The sequence below is a fragment of the Mirounga leonina genome, unplaced genomic scaffold, assembly GCF_011800145.1.
Source record: "Mirounga leonina isolate KUSES-001 unplaced genomic scaffold, KU_Mleo_1.0 Mir_178, whole genome shotgun sequence".
In the NCBI taxonomy this organism is placed as follows: Eukaryota; Metazoa; Chordata; class Mammalia; order Carnivora; family Phocidae; genus Mirounga; species Mirounga leonina.
Genome location: NW_023270464.1, coordinates 9,985,586 through 9,998,479, shown reverse-complemented (window position 1 = coordinate 9,998,479; position 12,894 = coordinate 9,985,586). Strand labels below are relative to the sequence as shown.

Below are 12,894 nucleotides of genomic sequence, written 5' to 3'. Positions count from 1 at the left end.
GAATTCCTTACTAATTAAAGCACCCAAAGTTAAGTTTTCTCTGTCCTGTCAATTCCTCACAGATTTATTGTCTGTCTAAAAAGCATAAAAACTGCCTGTCTTGGTCATTTCTTTAGGTGTCAATTGTCATTACTGGGCCTCTTGTGCACGTAATAAAACTGTTTTTTTTTTTTTTTTCCCTGTTAATCTGTCTCATATAGATGTAAGTCTTAGTCTAACTGGAAGACCTTGAAAGGTAGAGGAAGAATTTTTCCCTCCCTTCACAGGTACCAAATAGGTACCAGATAGGTGCTAGGCTGGTTCTACTATGACTAAGCATCAATCTTTCCTCATTACAGTATCTTTTAAAATACTGATTTTGGCCCAAGAAATCTACATTGAAACAAATGTCTGTGGGTAGCCTATTGAGAACTGTAGCTTTTTTTTTTTTTTTAAAGGAATTAAAGTATTAAAGGAAAAGACAAATCCTGAAAAAATGAACGAGGGTATTTGACCAACCACACCTTTTTTTCCTGAAGTGTCTGTTACAAGGGTAGTAGATCTCAAGCTCTTTTCTGTGCTGGTCTGGAGGAAGGTGTACCTCTCAGACAAGTTTTGAAACCAGCTACACTGGATATATGGGAGAGATCTGTCTAGCCTGAAAAGGAAACAAATATTAGGAAAGGTCTAACTAGGATAAGAAATGGGTAGCGCTTTCAAAGAGATTTTTTCAGAAAATACCTCTTGGCAGAGGAGAATGAGTACTAGGTAGCCAAAAGGGGTACCCAATACAACATAAAATTTACCTCAAGTCTCTCTTTTACTGTTTAAGGACTATAAATGATTTGAATTGTGTATTCTTTTCCTAATAGAAGCATACGTGTCTTAATATAAAAGTAATATATTCCGACTCATCTTCACACAAAGTCGATGCTTCAGGAATAAGAATTGCTAAAGTTTAGGGGCACCTGGGTGGCTCAGATGCTTAAGCGTCTGCCTTAGGCTCAGGTCATGATCTCGGGGTCCTGGGATCAAGCCCCTCCTCAGGCTCCCTGCTCAGCAGGGAGTCCGCTTCGCCCTCTGCCCCTCCCCCAACTCACATGCACACACACAGGCGAGCGCGCGCTCTCTCTCAAATAAATAAAATCTAAAAAAGAAAAAGAAAAAAGAACTGCTAAACTTTCTTGAGTGCCTACTATGTACCAGACACCGTTCTGAGTAATAGCTTCACAACAACTTTATGAAGTGGATAATTATCATACCTATTTTACAAATAAGGAAATTAAGGCAAGGAGAGATTGTTACAGAGGTAGGTAAGTGGCAGAGCCAGGATCTGAACCCACAAAGTCTAATATCAAAGCTTGTGGTCCTCCTCAAATTTCCTCTGATGCTCTAAGTCTCAGGAAAATGGATGAATAGAGGACTTCTAACAAGCTTCCTAAGTGAAAGTAGTAACTCACACAGTCTAATTTTTCACAGTTTCTAGATTTTCTCCCATAGTACTGTAAATCAGAATACCCATCCTTAGAATAATTTTCACATGCTGCACAACATCTAAACTCAAGGCAATTACTATACAACTTCCCAATGCAAACCAAATCAATTTTTTCAAAAGACACTCAGCAACCAAAGGTTCAAACATTAATCAGGCCATCCTATTTGATTGAATTTTTATATTAAATTACTTTTAGAAGCTACATCAAACCCTGGATGAAAAGCCAAACTATCCACAGATCATATTTTGATTATCAGCCCACCAACAGTTTAAAGGCATGACTAAGACCTTGGTTTTACTTCACTTAAAATAATTTCAACCTTTTACAAAAATTAACTCAAAATGCATCATGGGCTTAAAACTTAAAATAAGATTTTAGGAGAAAAGAAAAAAGCAGGAGAAAAATCTTTAGGATTCAAGGCTAGGCAAAAAGTTCTTAAACTTGGCCCCCAAAGCAGTCTCTAAAAGGTAAAAATTGATAAACCAGAGCTCAACAAAATTAAAAACTTCTGCTCTGTGAAGGACCCTATAAAGAGCATGAAAAGACAAGTTATAGACTGAGAGAAGATATTTGTTAATCACATAATCAAAGGGTTAGTATCTACAATATATAAAGGTTTCTCAAAACTCAGTATTTCAAAAATAGTAGTAATTAGAAAATGGGCAAGAGACATGAACAGACCTTTCTCTGAAGAGGATAATACAGATGGCAAGAAAAGTGCACAAAAAAGATGTTCAATCACATTAGCCGCTGGGGAAATGTATATTAAAGTCACAGTAAATACTACTATCACTATAATGGAAAAAAAAATGACTGGCACCAAATTCTGCAGAGGATATGGAGAACCAGACTACTCTTACGTTGCTGGTGAGATTATAAAATGGTATAGTCACTCTGGAAAACAGTCTGGTAGTTTCTTTAAAAAACTAAACATACTCTTAACCATATGTTCCAGCAATTGCACTCCTTGGTATTTACTCAAAGGAGCTGAAAACTTATGTCAACATAAAAACCTGCACACAGATATACAGAGCAGCTTTATTCACAGTTTCCAAAATTTGGAAGCAGTGAAGATGTCCTTCAGTGGATGATAAACTGTGGTATATTCAGACAATGGAATATTTATTCAGTGCTAAAAAGGAAGAGCTATTGAGCCATGAAAAGACATGAAGGAACCTTAAATGCATAGTACTAAGTATTTTTTCCTTTTTTTTTTTTAAAGATTTTATTTATTTATTTGAGACAGAGAGCATGAGAGGGAGGAGGGTCAGAGGGAGAAGCAGACTCCCTGCTGAGCAGGGAGCCCGATGCGGGACTCGATCCAGGGACTCCAGGATCATGACCTGAGCCGAAGGCAGTCGCTTAACCAACTGAGCCACCCAGGCGCCCGCATAGTACTAAGTAAAAAAAGCCAATCTGAAAAGGCTATATACTGTATGATTCCAACTATATGAGGTTCTGATAAAGGTAAAACGATAAAGACAGTAAAAAAGATCAATGGTTGCTAGAAAGGGATGAACAGATGAAGCATAGATTTTTAGGGCAGTGAAAAGACTCTGTATGATCCTATAATGGTGGATATGTATCACTGTATGTTTGTCCAAACTCAGAGAATGTGCACCACCAAGAGTGAACCCTAGCATCAACTATGGACTTTGGGCGATAACAGTAAGTTCATCAATTGTAACAAATGTTACCACTCTGGTGGGGGGATGTTGATAACGCAGGGGAGGGCTATGCATGTGGAGGGGCAGGAAATATACAGGAAATTTCTGTATTTTACAATAACCTAAAACTGCTCTAAAAAAATAAAATCTTTAAAGCAAAATAAGAAACTAAATATGCAACTACCGTATGACCTAGTAATTACATACCTGAGCAGTTATTCCAGTAAAATGAAGACTTACAGTCACACAAAAACCTGCATATGAGAGTTCACGGCAGGTTCATTCATAATAGCAAAAAACGAGATAACCCAGATGTCCTTCAGTGCATGAATGGTATACTACACAGCAATAAGGAAAGAACTATTGATGCATGCAATAATTTGGATAGTTCTTAGGGGATTATGCTAAGAGAAAAAAGCCAGTCTCAGAAGGTTGCATGTTGTGTGGTTCCATTCTTGAAATGACAAAATTAGAGAGATGGAGAAGAGATTAGTGGTTGCCAGAGGTTAGGGAGCCCCCTCCCGCCCCCGCCACTTGGTGGGTAGGGTTATAAAGGCCAATACAAGGGATCCTTGTGATCATGGAACTAGTGAAGGCAACACTAACCTACATATGTGATAAAAATTGCATAAAACTAAATATACACACAGATAAATGAACAGAAGTAAAAACAGGAAATCTGAACAGGATCAGTGGATTATACTAATCCTGGTTGTGATATTGTACAATATTGTACAATAGTTGTGAAAGATGCCCCATTGGAGAAAATGAGTCAAAGGGTATATAAGATATCTCTGTATTATTTCTTACAACTGCACGTGAATCTATAATTTCTCAAAATTAACAGTTCAATTAAAAAATATAATAATTTCAGGGGCGCCTGAATAATTTCAGGTGGCTCAGTCGATTAAGCATCTGACTCTTGATTTCAGCTCTGGTCATGATCTCAGGGTTGTGAGATCAGGGTTGTGAAATCATCAGGTTGTGATCAAGCCACGGCGGGCTCCATGCTCAGCAAGGAGTCTGCTTGTCCCTCTCCCTCTGTTCCTCCCCCTGCTTGCACTCTATCTCTAAAATAAAAAAATAAAATCTTTTAAAAAATATACAATAATTGCAGCTATAGATATCAGCCTTCTGGTCCCAAGTGTTAATATGCCTAGGATTTCACTAACATCAACTAAATATATATGTAAATGTATTGGGACTTTGATTTTAAAAATCCCTAGACGGAAAACTGAGCAGAATGGTATTTTAAAAATGTTAAAAAATGGGGCGCCTGGGTGGCTCAGTCATTAAGCGTCTGCCTTCGGCTCAGGTCATGATCCCAGGGTCCTGGGATCGAGCCCCGCATCGGGCTCCCTGCTCCGTGGGAAGCCTGCTTCTCCCTCTCCCACTCCCCCGCTTGTGTTCCTGCTCTCACTAACTCTCTCTCTGTGTCAAATAAATAAATAAAATCTTAAAAAAAAAAAAATGTTAAAAAATATTTTCTTAAAAAATATTCTTAAGTAATAACTAGGTAGAAATTTTAAGTGCATGATCTATTCATTAGAAGGCATTCTACCATCACCCAATTTCAAAATTATTAAAAAACAAATTGCTAGTAATTTAATCCTTCTTTGTATGCAGATAACAACAATAAAAAAGATGCCACTATCTCTTTTACGAGATTTTCTTTAGATAACCCATATATTGAAAATTCAGAAAAATAATTACTTCCATGGTCAATGTTACAATGAAAAAATGCTTTTCTTTATATGAAAAGCTACTACAGTTTGCCAATCGGCTAGAAACTCAAAATTGGGCTTTGGCCTAATGCAACAATAGGTTCAAATCTGATCATAGCCCAACTGGTCACTTAATGTGTATTGCCCCATTAATGAAGATGCTGTTGATTCTAAAGGCAGAAATAAATAATAAATAAGCAAGTAAATAAATAAGTAAGTAGAACTATATCCAACCAAAAAGCTTCTGCACAGCTGAATAAATCATCAACAAAATAAAAAGAAAACCTATGGAATAGAAAAAATAATGTTCACAAACCATACATCTGATAAGCGATTAATACCCAAAACATATAAAGAACTCATACAACTCAAAACAAAAAACCACAAATAATCCAAATGAGCACAAGAGCTAAAAAGACCTTTTTCCAAAGAAGATATATAAAAGGCCAACAAGGTACATGAAAAGATGCTCAACAGCACCACTCATTAGGAAGATGCAAATTAAAACTACAATGAGACATCACCTCATACCTGTTAAGAGTCACCATCATCAAAAAGAGACAACAAATGCTGGAAAGATGTGGAGAAAAGGGAATCCTTGTGCACTGCTGGTGGCAATGTAAATTCATGCAGTCACTATGGGAAGCAATATGGAGGAGCCTTAAAAAATTAATAGAACTACCATATGATAACGGCAATTCCACTTCTGAGGATATATCCAAAAGAATCAAAAACGCTAACCTGAAAACACACCTGCACCCTCATGTTCCTAACAGCATTATTTATAATAACCAAGACATGGAAACGACCTAAGTGGATGAAAAAGCTGTGGTATGTACATACGATAGAATATTATTCGGCCATAAAAAATGAGGAAATCATTCCATTTGTAACAACATGGATGGACCTTGAAGGCATTATGCTAAGTTAAATTAGTCAGAAAAAGGCAAATACTGTATGATCTCACTTCATGTGGGAATCTAAATAAACAAAAAACAAACCCAAACTCATAGTAAAAGAGATCAAACTTGTGGTTATCAAAGGCAGAGGGTGGGGTGGTGGGGGACCTGGGGGAGGGTGGCCAAGAGGTACAGACTTCCAACTATAAGTTAAATAAGTACTAGGGATGTAAGGTACAACACGACTATTGCTGACACAGCTGTAGGATACCCAGGAAAGCTGCTAAGAGAGTAAATCCTAAGAGTTTTCACCACAAGAAAAAAAATTTTTCCCTTTTTCTTCTTTCATTTCTTTTTATTATGTCTGTAGGAGAGGACGGATGTTAGCTGAACCTACTGTGGCAATCATTTCACAATAAATGTAAATCAACCATCATGCTGTATGCCTTAAACTGATACAGTGATGTGTATCAATTATTTCTCAATAAGGGGGAAAAATGTTGGGATCTTTAAGTGTTCAATCCTCCATATCCTCTCTCTTCTTAGTGCAATTTCATGGACTCTCTGTGTCTTCAATTACTATCTCCATGTTGTTTTCTTCTACCTCAGTTTATGGTGACTGTTATCTCCTAGGCACCGAAGCTAGAAATCTGGACATCTTTCTGGACCCTTCCTCAGCCCACTTCTCTCCACCCTCACTGGTACTACTGCAGTACACCACTTCTACCCCAGACAACCAACAGATTTCTTGCTAAATGGTTGTTTCTTAGCCCACCCTACACCCCCTTTCTTCTGAAAAACCTCTTCACTCTCTTTAGGATAAAGTCCAACCCCCTGGACACAGCAAGTCCTTCAAGATCTGCCTCTTGGAATTCCCTCATCAATCTGCCCCACAAACTAAGCTACAGGCTTTCTCTAAAGTCCTCAGAAACTGTGCACTTTAAGGGTTCCCAAGCTTTCTTGGCACATTCTTTCGAAGCCACATTCAACCTTCTCCCTCCCACTCTCAACCTCTAATTTGAAAACCTGCAGTCCCAGGGAAGCCTTTTACATATCCAACTCAGGATTAGGGGGCCCTGCCAAGTGCTCCTTCAGCCTATACTACAGTATTTATCTCACTGTATTGTCTATAATTATTTTCTAGTTTGGTTTCCCCACACTTTGACTATGAGCTTCCCTGGGCAGGACTGAGCTGTTTGCTTATATAGGCCAATAGGTAGCACATGAGGAAAGCACCAAAACATGTATTCTTGAATGAGTGATAGTGTAAAAGAAAACATCAGAGGGACAAATTGAAAGTGTTTGCAGTGACCCCCATCTGCCACACAATATCTTAACATATCTCATTACATAAAAGCAATGGATACATTAAATTACTTCCTTTACATAATTGAGTAGGCCATTCCATGTGGACATTGGTGGTAGCCAAATGTCTGGTGTATTGGATGACTCAGTTTAAAATAATGGCAGCGCTTGTTTGGGTTACTATAATAGCCTTCCACATTTGCAGTACCCCGGCTCTAGCTAGTACGTTCTATTGAGCAGCCGGCCAGTGATCTTTTCAAAACATAAATACGATACTGTAACTTCTCTACCATAGCTTACAAGGTCCTGCAAAGGTCGGCCACCTGTCCCAACATCCCCAATCTTAATACCAATCATTCTCCCTCTTACTCACTCCGCTTGACTACGCTGGTCTTCTTTCTTGCAGTTTCTGTTAAACAGCAAAGGTTATTCCAGCATCGGAGGCTTCGCCCTGTTGATTCTACCTGCTTGCAAAATTCTTCCCTCCTCCTCCCCTCCCCCCACACCCCAGATCTCGCCTTGGTTGGTTCCTCCTCATTCAGATCGCTGCTCAAATGTCACTTCCTCAGAGACCTTTCCTGACTACCTATCTAAAACAGCCAACACGTCCTAGTCAAACTCGATCCTCTTATTCTCCTTGACTTCCTTTATATAACCTAACCCTACGTGATAATTTTGTCTCCCCTGTTAAAGCGAAAGCTCCACGAGGACAAGTGATTGCAACTACCTTGTTCACTGTTGTCTCCCTAACGGCTAAAACAGTGCCCGGCCAATAAACACTTGCTAAATGAATACATGCACTCAATAAGCTTGTCCATCTCGCGTATTTTCCATTCTCCTTTCCCCTTCATCGTCAGAAATCCGTGAGGGTCGCTGTCCTTGCAGGAAAGCTCTTGAAGCGTCATCGCCATCCCCAAAAGTCCTCTTTTCCTCACCGGGAGAGGCAAGCCCAGCCTGGTAGCTAATGCGCCTCAGGGACCGAAAGATGAGCCGCGGACCCGGCACCCTCGTCTTAAGAGCGCTGAGGCGGAGCTGCGGCACTTGGCGTCCCCTTCCTCGCTTCCTGGGGACTGCCGCCTCCCCAACCTTAGACCCCTGGACCAGCCTCTCAGTCGGCCGCACACACGCCTTCCCCGCCGCCGAGCTCCGCTGCCACTCTTAGTTACCTGCGGGAGATCGGCCTTGGGAGACTCAGCCTTCTCACCGCCATTCGAACGAACAGCAGCACCTTCCGGGCCACCGTAGTTCGCGGAAAGCACACGCCAATCTCTCCTTCCGCATGCGCAGAGATCCCATTCGGCGTACAGTGTATCTTAGCAACCGCATCGAGTCCCTCCGCCAGGGGCGGAGCATCGGAAGCCACAGGGGGGAAGCCGAGGGGGAAGTGAGTGAGACCAATCGGAGACGAGTCCCAACCTCGACCGGCACGCCTCCTCTAACTGTCGCGAATGCGCAGACGGCTTTACGGCAGGCGAGGGGTGGGGGCTGCCGGGGGTAAGGAGGAGAGAAGGAAGCAACCAACCAACCAAGTCGCCCCCACCCCCCACCCCCACCCACCCCGGACCTGGTTTACGGCTCCGGGCTCAGGCTCCGATGCGGCCGCTGATTGGCTGCTGAAGGCTTGGTCCCATCCCAGTGACCCCAAAGTGCTGGAGGGAGGGGGCGGGGGTGGCCCAGTGCAAAGTGCATCCCGAAAGCCCCCTGCCTGGAGCCCCCGCGGCTGGCACTTCGGACCCTGTATGACCCGGGACCTCGCTGCCCCGAGACCTGCTGTGTGCCCCCGTAGCCGGGAGCCTCCGGCCCGGAGCGCGGCAGCCCCTGTTCCGAGCCCTCAGACCCGGGCTGCCCCCCCCCCTCGAGCCGGGACTTCCTCCCTGCACCCCTGCCCCGAGGCTGCCCGGCGGTCAGGACCGTCGCCCCAGTTCTGCTCGACTGTCCGGATGCTCGCTGGGCTGGGGCCGTGAGGCACCGAGAAGGATCAGGAACACCCGTGTCCGGCCCTGCCTGGAGTGTTTGTTCAATGGAGAAGTTGGTGAGTGTGGAGAAGGCTGAAAGGAGGAAGAGAAGCAGCATCTGAGGAGACAGGTAAAGTCAGTTACCCCCCCAGGGGAAGGGGGCTGGCTGGGAGAGAGAATCACTGCTTCTTCCTGTCTGCCCTTACCACTCTTCCTTTGCTACCCCTTCCTCAGAGCCCCCTCCTCCTCGCCCCTGGGTCACTGCACCACTCACTGGTTTCTGCTTTCTAGGTTTGAGCTGGCTAGAGGAGACGAGAGAGCAGGGAGGGGTCAAGCCACCCACCAGAGAAGCAGCAGAGAGCCTCTGACCAGCATCCTCTGTAAAGGTAATGAGCCAGACCTCCCCTCCCCCATTGTTTATTCCTGGCCCCTATCTCATTAAGCATTGCTTTATTTTCAGCGTAGTTACCTGGAAATGTAACTCTTTCCTGGCACCCGGTTTCCCAGCAAAACCAAACACTGCCTGTGCCCGATCCTTAAGATTTTAATTAATAACTTCTTTATCTCAGAAATGTATTTTCCCCTTTCTCTCTGTACGTTGCGTTTCCGTGTTCTGCATTATCTTTCGGTACACTGGGCCATTTACCCTGCTCTGAGACTTTGAGACCTTTTTGTAGCTCCCCCCCCCACCTTACTCTCATAGGAATTCCTCAATTCCTTGTTAATTGCTTGTTAATTCTGAATGACTCTGTTTTTTAATTAAACCACAATTTTCTGTTTTCCCCTTATGTCTTCCTATCACCTTTCCTCTACCTCTGTCAGAAAATCTTTTGAGTTAACTGACAAGGGTTTGGTAGAGGAAGGTACAGTAATGGCTGAAATTTGTGACTTTTGGAAAATAATGTGACTTTTTTCTAGTGAAAAGTGAATCTGTGTAGCTGGATAGTGTGGATAGTTTGAAAGCAGTGTTGGCCCCTGACGCACTTGAATATAATTAACTCATGTGGCTCTTACGTGCTTCTGTGTGACAGATGTGGATGGATTTTGAAACTGTTATAACGATAAGTAATATTTGTTACACCTTTGATTTTCTAGAAGAACTTACAAAACTTTATACAATATTGTTAATCATTTGGCACTAAGAGTTTGCAAACACAGGAATGTTTTGGTGTGTTTAGAATCTAAGGCTTTATTTTTGCACTCTTCAGAGATAAGATTTTTCATTTCAGAACCCTTACAGATAATTTGTTAGATTGAAATTTAAGTATTTCATTCATGTGATCACATTTCTGCCACTGTATTTTGTTGCTGTCTCTGAAAATGCACTAAAGGTAAGTTTAGGACATTCATGTAGTTCCTAAAGAGGGAATATGATCAGGGAAATTATATAAAAGTTGATTCAGAAATTAGTCAAGTGAATGACTTCTCTGCCGTCCAATAACAGGGGTATAAAGTGACTGGGTAATCTCAGAGTTATTTTAATATCTCAGATTGTTTAGGGAATTTCAGGTACAAAGAAGTACTTAAAATAGCAGAAGTTGTTAGGAAATTTTTGATTTACTCTGTTCCACTGGACTTTCTGCCTTCTACAAAAATAAATTAATGCCTTTCCTGATTCTTTTAATTGCAAAGACATTGCTAAAGATAGTTTCAAGTGCTTTGAGGGTTTGCGTTTTCTTGAGACCTGGAACTGGACACCAAAGGGAGAGTGTATGCTACTGAATGAGACTGAAAATCAGTATCTAGCAGTGACTGTTCCCATGGTGAATATTTAGGGCAGCCTTTATATAGGGTCCACTTCATTTCAGTAAAAGCAGGCAGAAGTCTATCAAGTTAAAGGCAATTTTATTTTTTTAAATATGCAAATCACCAGAGAGATGCCTAATGATGACTTTAGGAATTTTTTTTTAAATGCTAACATATTTGAAGTACATTTTTAAGGTAAAATTGAATTATGTATTTTCTATTCAGGCCTTCTCACTTAAATATTTTTTCTACTTTAGATGTAACTCTAGCGTGTTTTCATTTGCAAGGGGTGTTATCACCTGAGATGGTAAGAGAGCAGGTCTGTGGCAAGTCAAGCATGGAAGATACAGGAAGGACCCTGCTTTCTCCTGGTTGCCAGCCAGCTCATTCTCATTGCTTAAATAATATTTCATTGATCCCCTCTCTGCTTTTAACAGTTCTTCTAAGATTAGGGAATATATATATAAACTTGTTGGCATCGGTTCCAGATATTAGCATGACTGAGAGTGTTTGGTCTAGGTTATGCTGAACATTTAAAATGTTTAATTTGGGTAATCATTTACTAACATGGACAGTTAGATAGTTTATATTTTTCAACCCGGTAGTTAACTTTGTGTTAATTCTCTTGCCAGGTACATGGGTTTTTACAGGAAAAAAAAAAAAAAAAAAAAAAAAAGGTAAAGAACCTGATTTATTTAATAACCAAATGTAGATTTGTAGTCACATAGGGAGAATAACTGATTTTAACTAAAGATGCATTTTGAGGATGCTGTGGCTTCATAGTTTTGTCTTTATACCTGAAGTGATACCATTCACAATTGCTTAATATTATGCTACATATAATATCTATTTTCTTCGTATTTAACTTTGGTAATGTAGAAATTCATATGATTTGTAAAAAGTCTAAAGTCAGGTAAAGTTTATATAAGCATACCTAATATCAGACTTACAGCCTTTCATTTCATTCCCAACTGAAGACGCTCCCTAAGTAGAGAAAGATTTCCTCCTTTCTTGCAAACTTACTCAGTACTAACTTGAGGCTGCTAAGATGATCATGCCAGACGTGAGTTACTAAGATAATATTGACAAGACCTCCTCCTTTACAGTACTTGTGATTTAATCCTTGAGTTGAGCTTGGATTAAGTGAGTTATACAGTGTCCTCTCTTGCCTCCTCCACATTCCGTGAAAATGGTTGGTTTTTCTGCTGGAAAGGATGAGAATTGTAGATAAGTCGTGCATGATAATACATCCTTGTGTTACACGGAGGCCCAGCAATTTGGAGGAAATATGAATGCCCTTACTTGTTCTAGAACATAAACACCATGCTAACTATGTGGAGTGATACTAAAAAACACTTCTACTTTACTTTGGGTTCCAGGCTCTTGATAATACAAATAGTGCTGGTCAGTGTAGACCTCAGCCGTATGGCACACTTTGGGCCTTGTGTTCCTGCAGCCATCTAGGACCCTTGAGCCAGTGGTTTTTTTTTTTTTTTTTCCTCAGAGCCACTATCCTTGGAGTTGCTGATTTTATTTTCATACCAGCCTGTATCTCTGTTTGCTCTACAAAGAAATGCTTATTTCCTTTTTTGAGTAGCAAGCTGTTATCTTGTTTCTGGTTGGTGTGAAATCTGAAAGCACAGTTCTAATTTGTATCACTTAATCCAAAAATGTGTGGACTTTTAGTGAAAATAATATGCAAAAAGCCATTAGTGACTAATCATTTATTCCAAAGGAAAGTGGGGACATGTGGCAGATCTGGTGAAAGTTTTATACAATTTTAGACAGGTCTTAAATATATTTTGTTTTATAGTTATTTTACGCTGCGCTCTGTTCTATGAATATAGACTTCTTTTAATTATGTGAAGCAAGAAATTTGGTTTCAACTTAATGCAGTTCACTTGGCATCTTTATGGAATTCAGTGGTAACATTTTAATTCCTACATTTATAGTTTCTAATATGATCAACAGTGTAAAAGCTCAGAGGCCTGGATGGTTTTCTTTTGACACCATGTAGAATAGAAAAAGATGGATTCATAAAATGTAAACACACTATTCAACACACTATCCCATTATCAACACACATTCCCCAAACAATCCCAACACACATTCCCCAAACAATC

General features: G+C 40.8%; 2 protein-coding genes across 10 annotated transcripts in view; one reads left to right on the top strand and one right to left on the bottom strand.

Annotated features, from left to right (window-relative positions):
• The window catches only part of LINS1 (lines homolog 1), a 42,574-nt gene extending 34,229 nt beyond the window's left edge, over nt 1-8,345 (bottom strand). The window contains exons 1-2 of one of the 8 annotated variants that reach the window (XM_035024017.1): nt 8,237-8,303; nt 504-637 (exon numbers count right to left, since the gene is read on the bottom strand). The gene's annotated coding sequence lies outside the window, so the exon portion shown is untranslated. Of the gene's footprint in view, nt 1-503; nt 995-7,443 lie in introns of those variants that run through there. The other 7 variants (XM_035024013.1, XM_035024015.1, XM_035024014.1 and 4 more) reach the window with 7 other exon arrangements.
• Nucleotides 8,346-8,709: 364 nt separating this feature from the next.
• Nucleotides 8,710-12,894, top strand: part of ASB7 (ankyrin repeat and SOCS box containing 7) — a 46,539-nt gene continuing 42,354 nt past the window's right edge. For both annotated transcript variants that reach the window (XM_035024009.1, XM_035024010.1), the window contains exons 1-2: nt 8,710-9,155; nt 9,317-9,411. The gene's annotated coding sequence lies outside the window, so the exon portion shown is untranslated. The remainder of the gene's footprint in view (nt 9,156-9,316; nt 9,412-12,894) is intronic.